A 14350-nucleotide genomic window follows, 5' to 3' on the forward strand; every position below is an offset into this window, starting at 1 on the left:
GTCCCTGATATAATTACCTAAGTGCCGGTATGAATAATTATTTAATAATAATAATGTATTATTATTAATCATTATTATGTATTAACCCATTTGCTACCAAAATCATGAATGCACTTTCTTTTACTTTTATTTGCTTTGCAAACTTGAATTTAGTTAGAAAAGCCTCACTTACTTTTATTTATACTCCAGGATTGATAACCAGCTTGCAGAAGGTTACTGGTGCAAGGTTTTTAGCTACACAGGTGAAGTTGCATTTTGCCTCCTTCCTCCCCCCAAAAAAATGCATCTTTACCAGTGCATCTTTTAACCTCCATTTTGAATCTATTACTCCATTTTGTGTTTCTTTTTCTTTTTCTTTTGTCAATCTTTGTTTGCATTGTGCACAGAGTAGTAGTGTAAACAAGTGCTTGTGAGAGAGTTGTGCCCGAAGGGGGCTAACACTCTCCGTGCCCTTCTCCTCTCTTATCTACCTCCTGACTCTGAGTCAGGGCTAACACAGCACAAGCCTCCAAATGGACTCCAGTACACTATGTGTAGCTTTCACAGGTGGCAGTGATAGATACTCTTGATCTGAAGGCGCATCCATCATATTAAAGGAGTGCATTGTAGTCAGATCCCATGTAATAAGAGCCGCTGGTAGTCAGCAAAGGTAAGTGCAGCTGATCAGTGGGGACCCCAACCATTCCGAAGGGAACAGGATAACGATATGCAGGTATGTCGGTCACCCCAAGAGAGGAGGGGGTGTCCACCACCAGAGATGTCCTTTCCCCCTAGTGTGTGTAGCGCTGCCTTATTCCCAAGTCGATATCCTAGCAGACCATGAATCCAGTATAGCTGTACAGCTCCTATAAGAGCTAGTGGTTATAGCAAGTATAGCTGTTCTCTACAATCACTAGACGAGGCTGCGTGTTAAGGGTGAAGTGAACTGATTTTAATGGGACCACACTTAGCCTTTTATGACAATCCCCATGCAAGGGGTACTCCCACCTCAACCTGATGGAAGACTGAATTACAAAGTCACAGACCAATGACAACAGTTTTACTATACATGACACTCCCATACATACATTGATAATCCCTCCTCTGGGCCTGGGAGATAATTAAATCAGGAACTTTACTAATCTAATCCAATTATCTCCAAGTAGACTTTTTCCCAAACACCCCAAAAGTACCCTAAAAACACATTAAACCCCACAAAGTTATCAGTTACATCCCCTGATAGTCCTGATCTGGGTGACCAACATATCCAAAAATTACCCAGATCGGTTCAGGGGTTTGGGATTTCCATGGAATTCATAGTTTTGACCGATTGTGCACATGGTCCTATGCCCAAAACAGTTCCAGGGAATTAGTGCTAACGGTCTGTCTCTCTTTCTGGAGTACAAAAGTACATAAATCACATACATTTTTGTATGGCCCATAGTCCTGAGGCAGGAGGATGGCAAACAGGCCGCTCCAAGAACCAGTGGTGAGGTTACTTTTGCCACAGCAGGAGTTACTCCACCAGCCATGAGAGTAGCCATCTCTCCTCTGCTCAGATTCGTGTAGGCTGCAAGCCTTGAGTCAAACAATTTGTTGCCGGGGAAGGTCTAGTAAAGTATCCTCAGATACTTTGACGTCCCCTGGACAAGATTAAAGGTGTTATGGTACTTTTTCAGTAAACCAAAATGTTTAAATGTCTATCTGTTCCTGTCCAAATAAAAGAAAATTGAATTGCGTATATAAGTAATTCAGTCTGACACACGGAGTTCAGGTTAAAATAACTTCGAGGAAATTTATTGGCAAGTGAAACAAGAGCGGGCTCGCAGGCCCTTTTTAAGAGGCATTTTTCGTCATCATTGATTATCAAGATATCAGTGAATAAACATCATTAATTGGATTAATTGTTAAGTGTCTGGATTAGTGTCCACCTATCAGTATAATTAATTGGCTCAAAAACTAAGTGGTTAGCTTCGTGTCCACCCACCGAGAGGTGGTATTGTTTTGGACACGGGTGGGGACAAGGGGCTCAAGCGCCATCTCCCTTAGCATGAGGTTTACTCGGTGGAAAGGGGGGCTTGAGCGTCATTTTACACGATCAGTGCTGTCAGGTCTTGTGGTCAGGTGCAAGGTCTCTTATGAATAGAACATTTCATTACTACAGTGTTCTCATGGCCTTGTCTTTATACTATGTTGCGAGTTAGGGGAAATTCTGCAGTTCCTGGGTAGTCATGTCTTTATGGAAAATACAGTCTTTGTCTATTGTGTTAGTTGTGCTGGGAAATTCTGTCATGTAATGTAGTTTTGAAATGGAGAAGTCAGGTTATGAGGACAAAATGGAGGATTTGTCACAGTATCAGGTTAAAACGGAGTTAGTGCATTAATTCAATACAAGTTCAATAAAGATTTTTAATAATTCTACATCAGTCCCCCCTATGAAATGTTAGATTCTAAGAGATAAAACTTTATTTGTTAATACCAGAAGACGTGTTAGCCCAAAGGCACAGAAACCCCGTGGCCGCTAGCTAGGTGTTAATGCAAAGTGCAAGTCTGTCCCTAATTCTGACCCTAATAGGCTAACTCATCCATCAGCATGGCTCTCGAACACTTCACACCCATGGGTGGCCCATGGCGGCTTGCCCACCACTTCTCCACACGGGGCCTTTACCATTCACTGACAGATGCTGTCCCTAAGATGGTCCCTTCCTAGAACTCTCGCACTTTATCATCAAAAGGGATAGATTGCAGCGGCAAACAGGGTGAGTTGAGATCCTGGAAATCTTGGTCATCAACTTCAAGATGTGTGAAAGTAGGTGCCGCTTGGTCAACAGTCTTCGTGAGGGATTTTCTCAGACAAGGGAAGACACAACAAAAGAGAAGAGCAAAGATAAAAAGAAAAATTAGTATTGCCATACCAATATGCATTAAAGCCTTTTGCCAACCCGTCATCCAACCAAACCATCTGTCCCAGGGATCTTTTACCCCAGAATTCCTTTTCAACTCTTCAGAGAGGTCATTTAATTTTGCTATGGCTAACGTAACTTTACCATTAGGGCCTGTGTTTTCTGGGATGTAAGTACAACATGTCATGGTGTCGGGCAAAATTTTACATACCCCTCCTTTTTCGGCTAGGATCATATCTAGGGCCATTCTATTCTGGAAGGCCATTTGGGATGTGGCCTGCAACTGTTCGGCTAATCCCTGGAGGGCATCTCTGGTGTAATTAACAAAACGTTGTTGGTTGTAATAAATGTAATTTATCCAATTTAAATTCTTGTTTGCGGTAACTATGGTAAAAAGTGATTCGAACCCTGCAGCAACTTCATCTCTTGCTTTAAACTCATTGGGTACCCCCCTAGGCACCCCAATGGCATCAATGTAAATGTGAGGATCAAAACTTCCTTTTACTGGGGCTTCACGCTTAACCTTAGTGTGGCTGGACTCATGGGTGTTGAGGTGTGTGTCAGAGATAATGTGTATGGGCATAATGGCCTTAGTCAAAGTACACTCCCCCCACCATTCCGTGTCCATTCTGGATCTTAGCCGTAAATCCCCACACAACCAGTAAATGTCTCCTAATGACCTAGTGTGATGTTGCAGCAAGCGTACAGGAACAGTTCTGTATGTAGCACAATAACCTTTGGAAAAGTTACCCACAAATTTACCAATCCCATCGTACATGGCATAGCAAGTGTAATTACCTTTATATACGGTAATACCATCAGGGGGTTTGACATCTTTGGCTAGAAGAGGATACTCTGCTGTCCATGCTTGACATATGGACCTGTTAAAATTGTAGTGATAGGAAAAAAGACTCAAAACACAATTTTCTACATCTACTGGTAGGGTCAAAGGCACAGTGCCCAGATGGGGCCGGGCACCACCACACACATAGCATGCGGTTCTGTTATGTTTGTTGGCATTATATTTCATCCATTCTAACCATAGGTTAACATCATTAAAACCTGTTTCAGCGGCCATAGTATCTTCAAAGGTGGGGTTAGCAATGGCCATCATGTCCTTGAAGGACTGGATGTGCGGTTTTAATGGGTTTGTGACCATATGAGTAGCTCCTTGCCACTCAGAAGAATTACACATATCTTTAAGGTAGAAATGCCCTAATTTATAGTAGGAACCCTTTTTCCAATACATTCCCAGTACATATCGGTCTGCATCTGTTGGACTTGGATGCTCAACATTCAGAATTAATTTCATTGGTGTGCCTCCTCCAGGCTTTCTCAGAGTCATTCTTTGAAGGAGGGACCTACCATGATCATCTACTTTAGATAAGGCACTTTTTGGCTTGTAACCCCAGGAAGGCCCGGCATTCCATCCCACCGCCCCCCAATGGTCACAATTGTGCCCCCATTGTCTGTCAACTACACAAACATATGGGTCTTTTGCATGAGGGATATCTCTATAGATATTCTGGATTTGTGATGTAGTGAATGGGCATTCTACGATGTCACAATAATCAAAGGTATAGGTAGCCACGCGGGTACATGATGAATTATACCAGAAGGTGTACCCACTAACATCTTTAGTGATGGCTACTTGCTGGGCCTTAATTAAACTAATTAAGGAGACAATGTACCAGAGGTACATGGTTGTGCGGTATCTGCTTCCTCTGGGGCAGGAGACTTCTTGCAGTGGGAAGCGTGGATCCAATGTGGCCTGCCGGCCAATTTGACGGAGGTTGCGGTAATCAGGAGAACTTGGAATGGCCCGTCAAATCTTGGTTCCAGGATGTTTTTCCGCACAAACTTCTTGACCAGAACCCAATCTCCGGGAAGCAGGTTGTGGGTACCTGTGTCCAAATCAGGATCTGGAATTGAAGAGAAAACTTGGGCATGTATTTTGTTCAAGGCACTTGCAAGTTCAGTTACATAGTCTACTAAAACATCAGATTGAAGCTGTAAATGCTGCGGATAATAACAACCTAGTCTGGGTGCTGTCCCAAATAGAATCTCATATGGGGATAACGAATGCTTCCCTCTAGGTGTGTGCCTAACGCTGAATAAAGCTATTGGCAGGCTTTCTGGCCAGGGCATCTTTGTTTCTTGTGACATTTTTAACATTCTGGCTTTTAGAGTGCCGTTCATGCGCTCTACTTTACCACTACTTTGTGGGTGGTAAGGGGTGTGAAAGGCTAGGGTCACCCCCAGAGCAGTCCAAATTTCTTTAGTCACTGTTGCTGTAAAGGCTGGACCCTGATCACTTTCAATGACTTCTGGAAGTCCGAATCTACATACAATGTCTGTAAGTAGGCGTCTTGCGGTTGTTTTTGCAGTGATATTGGCCACAGGGTAGGCTTCTGGCCAGCCTGAGAACATGTCCACTATTACTAGTGCATATTCATGAGGCCCACTCTTGGGCATTTGGATGTGATCAATTTGAATTCTCTGGAATGGGTACATGGGTTTTGCTAGGTGCTTTGCAGGCACCTTGATTGGTCTTCCTGGATTGCATTTTGCACAAATGACACAGGCCCTACAGAAGCTGTTAATCAATGTTGTGATTCCAGGTGCTTCATAATACTTTTGAATGAGGGCAGCCATTAGGTCTTTTGACAGATGTGCAGGTCCATGTGCCCATTGGACAACTGCTGGATATAAATTCTTTGGAAGGCAAAATTTAGAGTTGTTGTAATAAATTCCGTCCTTTAGGACGGCTCCTTTCTTCTTCCATTTCTGGATTTCTTCAGGGGTAATTGCAGCTTGCTGTTCTTAGGTCAGTAGGAAGAGTTTGCAAGGTAAAGATAGGAACTTCTTCTTCTTGACCGGACACTTCTTCATCCACTCCCTGCAAATCTCTGGCCGCTTGCTTAGCAGCCTGGTCAGCCAAATGGTTGCCCTTTGCTTCATCTGTATCCAACTTCCCATGTGCCTTAACTTTCAAAACGGCCACTTCTTCAGGGAGTAGGAGGGCATCCATTAGTTCCTTGATTGCAGAGCTGTGTTTGACTGGTGTACCGGCAGTGGTAAGAAATCCCCTTGTCTTCCAAATGAGGCCGAAGTCATGTGCCACACCCAGAGCATATCTTGAATCTGTATAGATGTTGGCACGCTTTCCTTCTGCAATTTTGCATGCTGAGGTCAGGGCTTGTAATTCAGCTTCTTGCGCAGACATTGCTGGCGGTAAAGATGATGACTTGAGAACTTCCTCTGTTGTGGTTACGGCATATCCTGTGTGGTATCTTCCTTCTTCATCAGCATACCTTGAGCCATCCACAAACAGGGTAAAATCCGGATTTGGTAATGGATTCTCATGCACAGTTGGTAAGTGCACTGTTTCCATTTTCATCTGTTCAAAACAGTCATGAGGAGTTTCTGGGTCATAGTCATTCACTATGACCAGGTCTTGAAATTCTTTTTCCAGGAAATGGCGTGGCCATGCTTCAAGAAGGTCAGTTGTTGTGTATTTGACTACGCCATTTTCTTGTAGTTGTGATTCATCCATGGCGGCCCATAATTTTGCCATAGGCCCAAGATCATTCCATGATTTTGTTTTCAACTTGGTAACAGGGATATGTGGAATAGCAGTATCCCAATGGCGGTACAGGTAATTGAGTTCTGGGGGCAGTTGGATCAGGACCATGCTATTGCCTTCAGAGTCACAATAGAAATCTTGAGCAGTGAGCTTCACTTCAATCCAGTGGTAAAGCTCATCTTCGTAGCAAGGTTCAGGAGTAATGTTTGGCTTGTACCACATGGTACAGAAGGCATAATCCGGGCCTTCACAGAGAGGTGTCTTGTCTTTATAAAATGTTAAATGTGGATGCATTATTTTCTTGATACATCCACAGAGAAGGTAGATGTAGGTTTCATCCGTGACAAACCCATAGTAGATACCCCCCTCAGGGAGTGGAAGAAGAGTGGATGGGTTAAGAACTTGACATCTTTGTATAGAAATTTTGTCAGGTAGAAGAAGATGACATTGCAGACGCAAGTGTCTAGCAGGAGACACGTGCTTGAGCTGGACTTGGTTGATAATGGCAGAGATGTCATGAGGGGCCAGAACAACCAGAGGGTGGCCAAGGACCAGGTCTGAAGTTCTCTCAATGAGTTCTCTTGCAGCAAAAACGGCCCTAAGGCAGGAAGGGGTCCCTCTGGCCACAATGTCCAGTTGGCATGAGAAGTAACCAATAGGCCTCTGGCGGCCTCTTAAGTCATTAGTTTGGGTAAGAACTCCTGTAGCATGGCCTTGTCTTTCAGAAACAAATAATTTGAAAGGTTTGGTATAGTCTGGTAGGCCCAAGGCAGGAGCAGAAGCAATGGCGCGTTTAAGAGATTTGAAATTGTCCAGAGCTTCATTGGTCAGGCAGAATGGGTCTGTCTTGAGTGCATCATAGAGAGGTTGCATAAACAGAGAGGCTTCTGGGATCCATGCTCTGCAGTAGGAAATGAGGCCTAAGAAGGCATGAAGAGATTTTGAAGTCCTTGGGGGTGGAATGTCCAGAACTGCTCTGACTCGGTCCCGAGTGAGATGTCTGGTACCTTGAGATAAGCAATGTCCAAGGAAAATAACTGAAGGTTGGCAGAACTGCAGCTTGAGAAGTGAAGCTTTGCATCCTTGTTCTGCCAAATAGCAAGGTAGACTAAGTGAACACTTTTCAGTAGTGGGTATATCATCTCCACAGAGCAGTAAATCATCCACATACTGGAGCAGAACAACTTCTGGGTGTTCAGCTTGCCATGGGTCAAGTATGGTACACATGGCCTTTGCAAATTGGCTTGGAGAATTTTGTGCTCCTTGGGGCATGACAGTCCATGTATACTGTTGCATTTCATGGGTGAAAGCAAACAAGTATTGACAGGAAGGATCCAGTGGAACACTGAAAAAGGCATTAGCTAGGTCAATGACTGTGAAGTACTTTGCAGATGGAGGGACTCCTGAGAGCAGAGTGTGAGGGTTTGGTACAAGAGGGGTGTCCAGAACAGTTGCTTCATTGACAGCACGGAGGTCCTGAACCATCCTGTACTTCTCTGGCTCACCTTTTGGAGTTTTCTTCTTCACAGGAAACAATGGAGTATTACATTCTGATTTGCATTTCACTAGAGCACCCTTCTCCAAGAGTGCTTTGATTTGGATAGAAATGGCTGCAGCCTGTGCTGGTTTTAGAGGATATTGTGGTTTTCTTGGTAACTTAGCTCCTGGAATAAGCTTTACCACCACAGGTGGGACATTTAGATGACCTATGTCCTCTGGGCCTGAGGACCATAATTTAGCAGGCACCTGTGTTTTCAGCACATCTGGGAAATTGGACCTTGGTTCTGCTGCTTCCCTACGGGGTTCTTCTAATTGCAGCATCAGAGGTAGGGAGCACAAGGCTGAGGTGTCTGAAACAGATAGAGGTGTAGACATTTCTACTTGTCCATCTGGAGTGAAGGTTATAGATGCCTGCAGGCGTGAGAGGACATCAGCGCCTAACAGGTTAATTGGGCATGTGGAGGATACTACAAAACGAGCAAGCAGGCTTGTGCCAACTCGTAGTGGAGTTGTTAAAGGACTGTGTCTTGACTGGCCATCCACTCCAACACAAGAGACATCAATATTTGACAAGAAAGATGGGTCTGGCAGGTCTTGTTCTCTTAGAACACTTCGGGCTGCACCTGTGTCAACAAGAAATGTGGTAGGTTGGCCTTCAATGGGTAAAGTCACTGTGGCAAGTGCCCCCCCCTTTATCCCCTGTAGACACTGCCATGACAGGGGTTAGTGACACAGGTTTGCCAATTTCCTAATCATCTGGTTCCTCAACAATTGGAACCGTTTTCTCGGCCTTAGGGGCCGGGGCAGGTTTGGAAGGCTTTCTGGGCTCCCCTGGTTCCCTTCTAGGTTCTGGGCAATCACTTCTATAATGTCCTGTAGCTTTGCAATTAAAACAAGTTACATCCTCCAGTTTAGCACCCTTGGTGGCAGGGGAGGAGCGGGCCACCATGATGGGAGCTGGATTGGGTCTTCTGGGGGTCTGGGCAGATTCCAGACCTCTAGCAACTAGGAGTAAAGTATCCAGAGGAACAACCTTATATTCAGGGCGTGCAGCAATGATTCCCTTGCGTATGGAGTCTTTAACACCTTGGACAAACGCACCTGACAGCATTTGTGAATGAATTTTGTCAGTAAGATCAAATCCTAAATCTGTAAACATTTGATACAGTCTTGCATGAAATCTTTCTACAGATTCACCTTTGTCCTGCACAACATCAGTAAGGCCAGCAGCCTGATCTGCAAGCTTATCTTTAGCCCAGTCTTTCAATTGGTTGCAAAAAGTTACTCCGGAGGGGTAATCAACATCACTCGTGAGCAGATCTGTGCTGAGGTGGCGGGCCATGCTGGGCCAATATGCATCCCCTGCTTTAATAGCACAAATGCTCAGTAGGTCACGCCAAGCGGCAGAATAAGTCTTTTGAATCTGAACTATCCCTCGGTAAAAAGGCATAGGCTGTTTTTCTGGGTCAGGGAGAGATTTCATTAAAGCACTAGCTTGTGTGGGGTTAAAGGCTACATATTTAGGAGGGGCCCGTTCTCCCCGACCCTTATGGCCGAAGGGATCTTCAATAGAGCGGTGGGCCGAGACTCTCGCAGCCTCCAATGAATCCTGAGACAGCCTGTCATCCTCTTCCTCATCTAACTCTATGATCTGGGCCCTTCTGCGTGAGGGGATCACCTGAAGTGACAGAGCCGGGGGATGAGAGGGAGTCCCGGAGGTGGGAGTCGCCATTGGGTCATAATCTTGGGATCGGTAATCACCGGGAAGCACCGGCATCAGGGGTGCTGAATGACTGGGCGCCGCCATATTGGAGGCGGGGAAGAAAGTTGCATTGGGGTTAAGGGAAGAAGCGGCGGCCATGTTGGATGTGGGCACATCCGGGGCAGACTGTACCGGACTGGGCATGACCGGAACTTGGGGAGTGGCTTGGGGAAAGGGGTATGGATAATTTGGATAGGGCATGGACATGGGGTAAGGGAAGGGGTATGGCCAAGCCATCTGGGCGGGGGCTGGGGCGGAACCTGGAGAGGGCAGGAAAGTTGGGTAGGGATTAGCAAAGGGGGTGGGAACCTGGGCCGTGGTAGGGGCGGGCAAGGGAGAGGATGGAGAAGAATCAGTAGAGGCGGGTGAAGAAGGAGGAGCCGGAGTGGGATCAGCAAGATTGACAGTGGCGGGGGAGGAGGGGTTAGCTAACTGGGCAGATGCAGATGGGAGGGTAGGATCATCAACGGAGAGAAAGTGCGGGGAAGGAATGGCAGATGAAATGTTAGGAATAGACACAGAAGGTGTTTTAGGGATGGATGAGGATGATGGGAGTGTTAGGGAAGGAGAAGGGGAAAAGAAAGATCCATCAGAATTCAGGACCGGGCAAACGGGGGAGGTGGTGGGATGGGCGTTGGGATGATTGGGAGTGGGGAACATAGTCAGTTGGCTATCACCTATTGCTGACTGAACCTTGGGGATAGACATCCCCTGGGCGCCATTTTGGGGCGCTGGCTGAGGAAAAGCCCCAGCAACACAGTTATTATGATACACAAACAATTTCACACCCTTGTGAATTATTTCTTCCTCAACCCAACCTTCTTGCTGAATAGCCTTCGCTACTCTGTACCATGCTTCAGCTGTCTTTAATAAATCATTATTTGCAAGCTTGCCTTTCTTCTCCATCAGTAATCTATGCCAACTTTCTGGCTGCAATCTACCACATGTCGGCACAGCAAGTTTACATACTTTAGCAATCTTTTCAACACCTTTAACCATCTCCTCACCCTCTCTGTCTTCAACTAAATCACATGCTAGCCAGCCCTTACTGGGCTTACTCAATTCCTGCCCCATATTCCCCCTTCCCCTACACCAGCGTCCTAGATATAGGGAAAGATAAGGAAAATTGAACAAGAACGTCTACAATGCTCGACTGCCACTTGAGGAAGGTGGGTCCTACTCAAGTGCGTCTTCCCAAAACGTAGACTAGTCACTGAATCCGCCTACCCGGGGTGGTAGACACGGATTGGAGCGAGGTGAGAAGTGTGTGACCAATCACTTCTCTAGTAAGAGGAATGGGAGTGGATAGTGTAATATTACAGGAAGTGTAGAAAAGGTAAAAAGGTAAGGAAAAATCCTTAGAGACAGACACAGGAGTTTGAATGACTCCTAATTAAACAAACAAGACAACAATACAGTTGAAATACAGTGCATGCATCACAGTTCAAATAAAATCAACAGTAATTCCTTTCTTTTACTCATGTGACTCAAGTCACCTCCCTCAACCTCGTAGTGTCCCCGCTCGGAGAACGACTTCCTCAAGTCTCACTACCAGCGGCCACAGGAAACAGCAATCATCTCCGACCCGAATCCTGTCTAGCCTCCCTCGTTACAGCAGTCCACAAAGTGTGGCCACCTCTATCCTCACTCCCATAGTGCCCCTATAAAACCCACTTATAAGTCTCACTACCACGTGATGCGGAAAACAAGCAATGCCTACTTGAATCCCCCCAGGACACTGAGTCCCCTACCACAAATTAAATAATCAGGAAAGCCCCCAACTCAGCGCTTAAAGCTGGAGGGTCCGGGGTCAGGAAGCCCCCAACTCAACACTTAGAGCTGGAGGGTCCGGGTCAGGAAGCCCCCAACTCAACACTTAGAGCTGGAGGGTCCGGGTCAGGAAGCCCCCAACTCAACACTTAGAGCTGGAGGGTCCGAAGCGCACAGTGAAGCTAGCTAGGCTATCAAAGTGACACAAGAAGGATCACAGGAAACTATGGGTCTACACAGTTCCCACAGTTCCAACAAACCTCTTTTTCCATACAGCCACAGCCACGAGGCTCCTAAAAGAAGTAAACAGGCAAAGAAGACCCCCAGGAAAACTTCCACAGGTCAACCCCCCTTTTTCCCTACAGCCACAGCCACGTGGCTCCTAAAAGGAGTGAAACAGGCAACAGGACTCCAGGCAAATCCCCCGGGTCCACCCCCCTTCATCCCAAAAGGGGCAACAGACAAACACAGAACCCCCAGGCAAACTACCACGGGTCCACCCCCCTTTTATCCCAAAAGGGGGAGACAAATAAACACTCAGCCCGGGCACTCAAACTAGACCATGCCAATACAGACACACCCAGGCAACAGATAGACTAAATGCAGGTAAATAAATGGGTAATGAGACCCCGGGCAAGATATTACCTGTCTTTGATGTCCTCCCGGGAAGCAGTCACAGACACGTGGACGGGTCAATCAAAGGGGCCGGAACATACCGGTGGCTCTGCAGAAGTCTCTACCGTGTACCTGGAGGTGATCAATCTCCTTTCCTTCCCCCCGGATTCCTCCGTCCAACTGCGTCTTCCTTAGGACGGCTCACCGGCCAGACATTGCCCGGGGTCCCTGTTTGGGCGCCAAAGTTGTTATGGTACTTTTTCAGTAAACCAAAATGTTTAAATGTCTATCTGTTCCTGTCCAAATTAAAGAAAATTGAATTGCGTATATATGCTGAAGTAATTCAGTCTGACACACGGAGTTCAGGTTAAAATAACTTCGAGGAAATTTATTGGCAAGTGAAACAAGAGCGGGCTCGCAGGCCCTTTTTAAGAGGCATTTTTCGTCATCATTGATTATCAAGATATCAGTGAATAAACATCATTAATTGGATTAATTGTTAAGTGTCTGGATTAGTGTCCACCTATCAGTATAATTAATTGGCTCAAAAACTAAGTGGTTAGCTTCGTGTCCACCCACCGAGAGGTGGTATTGTTTTGGACACGGGTGGGGACAAGGGGCTCAAGTGCCATCTCCCTTAGCATGAGGTTTACTCGGTGGAAAGGGTGGCTTGAGCGTCATTTTACACGATCAGTGATGTCAGGTCTTGTGGTCAGGTGCAAGGTCTCTTATGAATAGAACATTTCATTACTACAGTGTTCTCATGGCCTTGTCTTTATACTATGTTGCGAGTTAGGGGAAATTCAGCAGTTCCTGGGTAGTCATGTCTTTATGGAAAATACAGTCTTTGTCTATTGTGTTAGTTGTGCTGGGAAATTCTGTCATGTAATGTAGTTTTGAAATGGAGAAGTCAGGTTATGAGGACAAAATGGAGGATTTGTCACAGTATCAGGTTAAAACGGAGTTAGTGCATTAATTCAATACAAGTTCAATAAAGATTTTTAATAATTCTACATCAAAGGCATCTTCCGTCAATAGGAGTGCAGCCTCCTTTAGTGTATCTTATACCTAATTTTTCCCATTTGTGTGTCTTACACCCCTCTGTGTGTCTCTTACCTCCCCCTTTGTGTTTCTTCCCCCCCCCCGTCCATTTGTGTGCCTCTTTCTTCCTACAGGCACTTTGTGTGTGCCTTACTCCCCACAGCGTCTTTGTGTGTCTTACTCCTCCAAGCCCCTTCGTGTGTTCACTCACAAGATTATTTTATGACTTATGCAAGACCAACTACTTGTGCCCCACCAAAAAAACAAAAAATTACAACGTTGTGTAGCTCTTTCTTCTCCCAGTCCCTTTGTGTGTCTTTTTCTCCCCAGTAGCTCTTTATATGTCTCTTTTCCCCTTTCCCATCTCCACTCTATGTCTCTCCCACCCAAGCACTTTGTCTCTTTGACCCCTTTACAAGCTGTTATGGAGTTATTAGTTCGACATTTAACTGATATTCCCTGCATAAATGCCAATTTTAAGCACTGAAAAGGTTAATTAACAAACCAGTTTAACGAGTTCAGAGTCAGGAGGCAGTGTGATGAGTAGGGAATAGGCTGGAAGAAGGTACATGTTACTATGGTTATTGTGAAGCTGTTTTGTGGATGTTTAGTAGTTGGTTTATCGAGTTCGTTGGGGATAGCAGCAATGTAGCAGTACAGGGGCACAGCCAGCTTTACTATTTTTTTTCAAAGGCTGCAAGTATGTTCTCTAGGCCCATCTTTTTTATCCTGGGACATAAAGTTTCATCTATCCAGAGCAGCAGAAACCTTTATCTCCATTGCATCTAAGATTTTGGGACATTACGTATAAAACTGCAATCGTGGGAAATATATGATTAGTAATGCAAAGGATAATTGTCTAGTTAGTATTACAAGTGTTTAGCTAGAACATGTTTATTAATATTTGTTATATTTTCTTTAACATATTTGTATTAAACATTATCTTTTGCTGCACTCTGAGTGATTGTCATTTGGTTTTTATATGTTAGGATATAATTCTGCCGAAATACCTTAAGCAGCTAATAATCTAAATTTATAGCTGTATGAAAAAAAAGGGTTGATTTTGAATGCTTGCAAATATATGTCGGCTTCCATTTACTCTATTGTTAGTGCAACTAGGTGATGTCTATTGTTAGTGTAACTAGGTTACACCAGGATACATGACTGGTGGCCATTTTGATGCTCTTTGAAGCA

Source organism: Pelobates fuscus, chromosome 1 (genome assembly GCF_036172605.1).
Source record: "Pelobates fuscus isolate aPelFus1 chromosome 1, aPelFus1.pri, whole genome shotgun sequence".
NCBI classification, from domain to species: domain Eukaryota; kingdom Metazoa; phylum Chordata; class Amphibia; order Anura; family Pelobatidae; genus Pelobates; species Pelobates fuscus.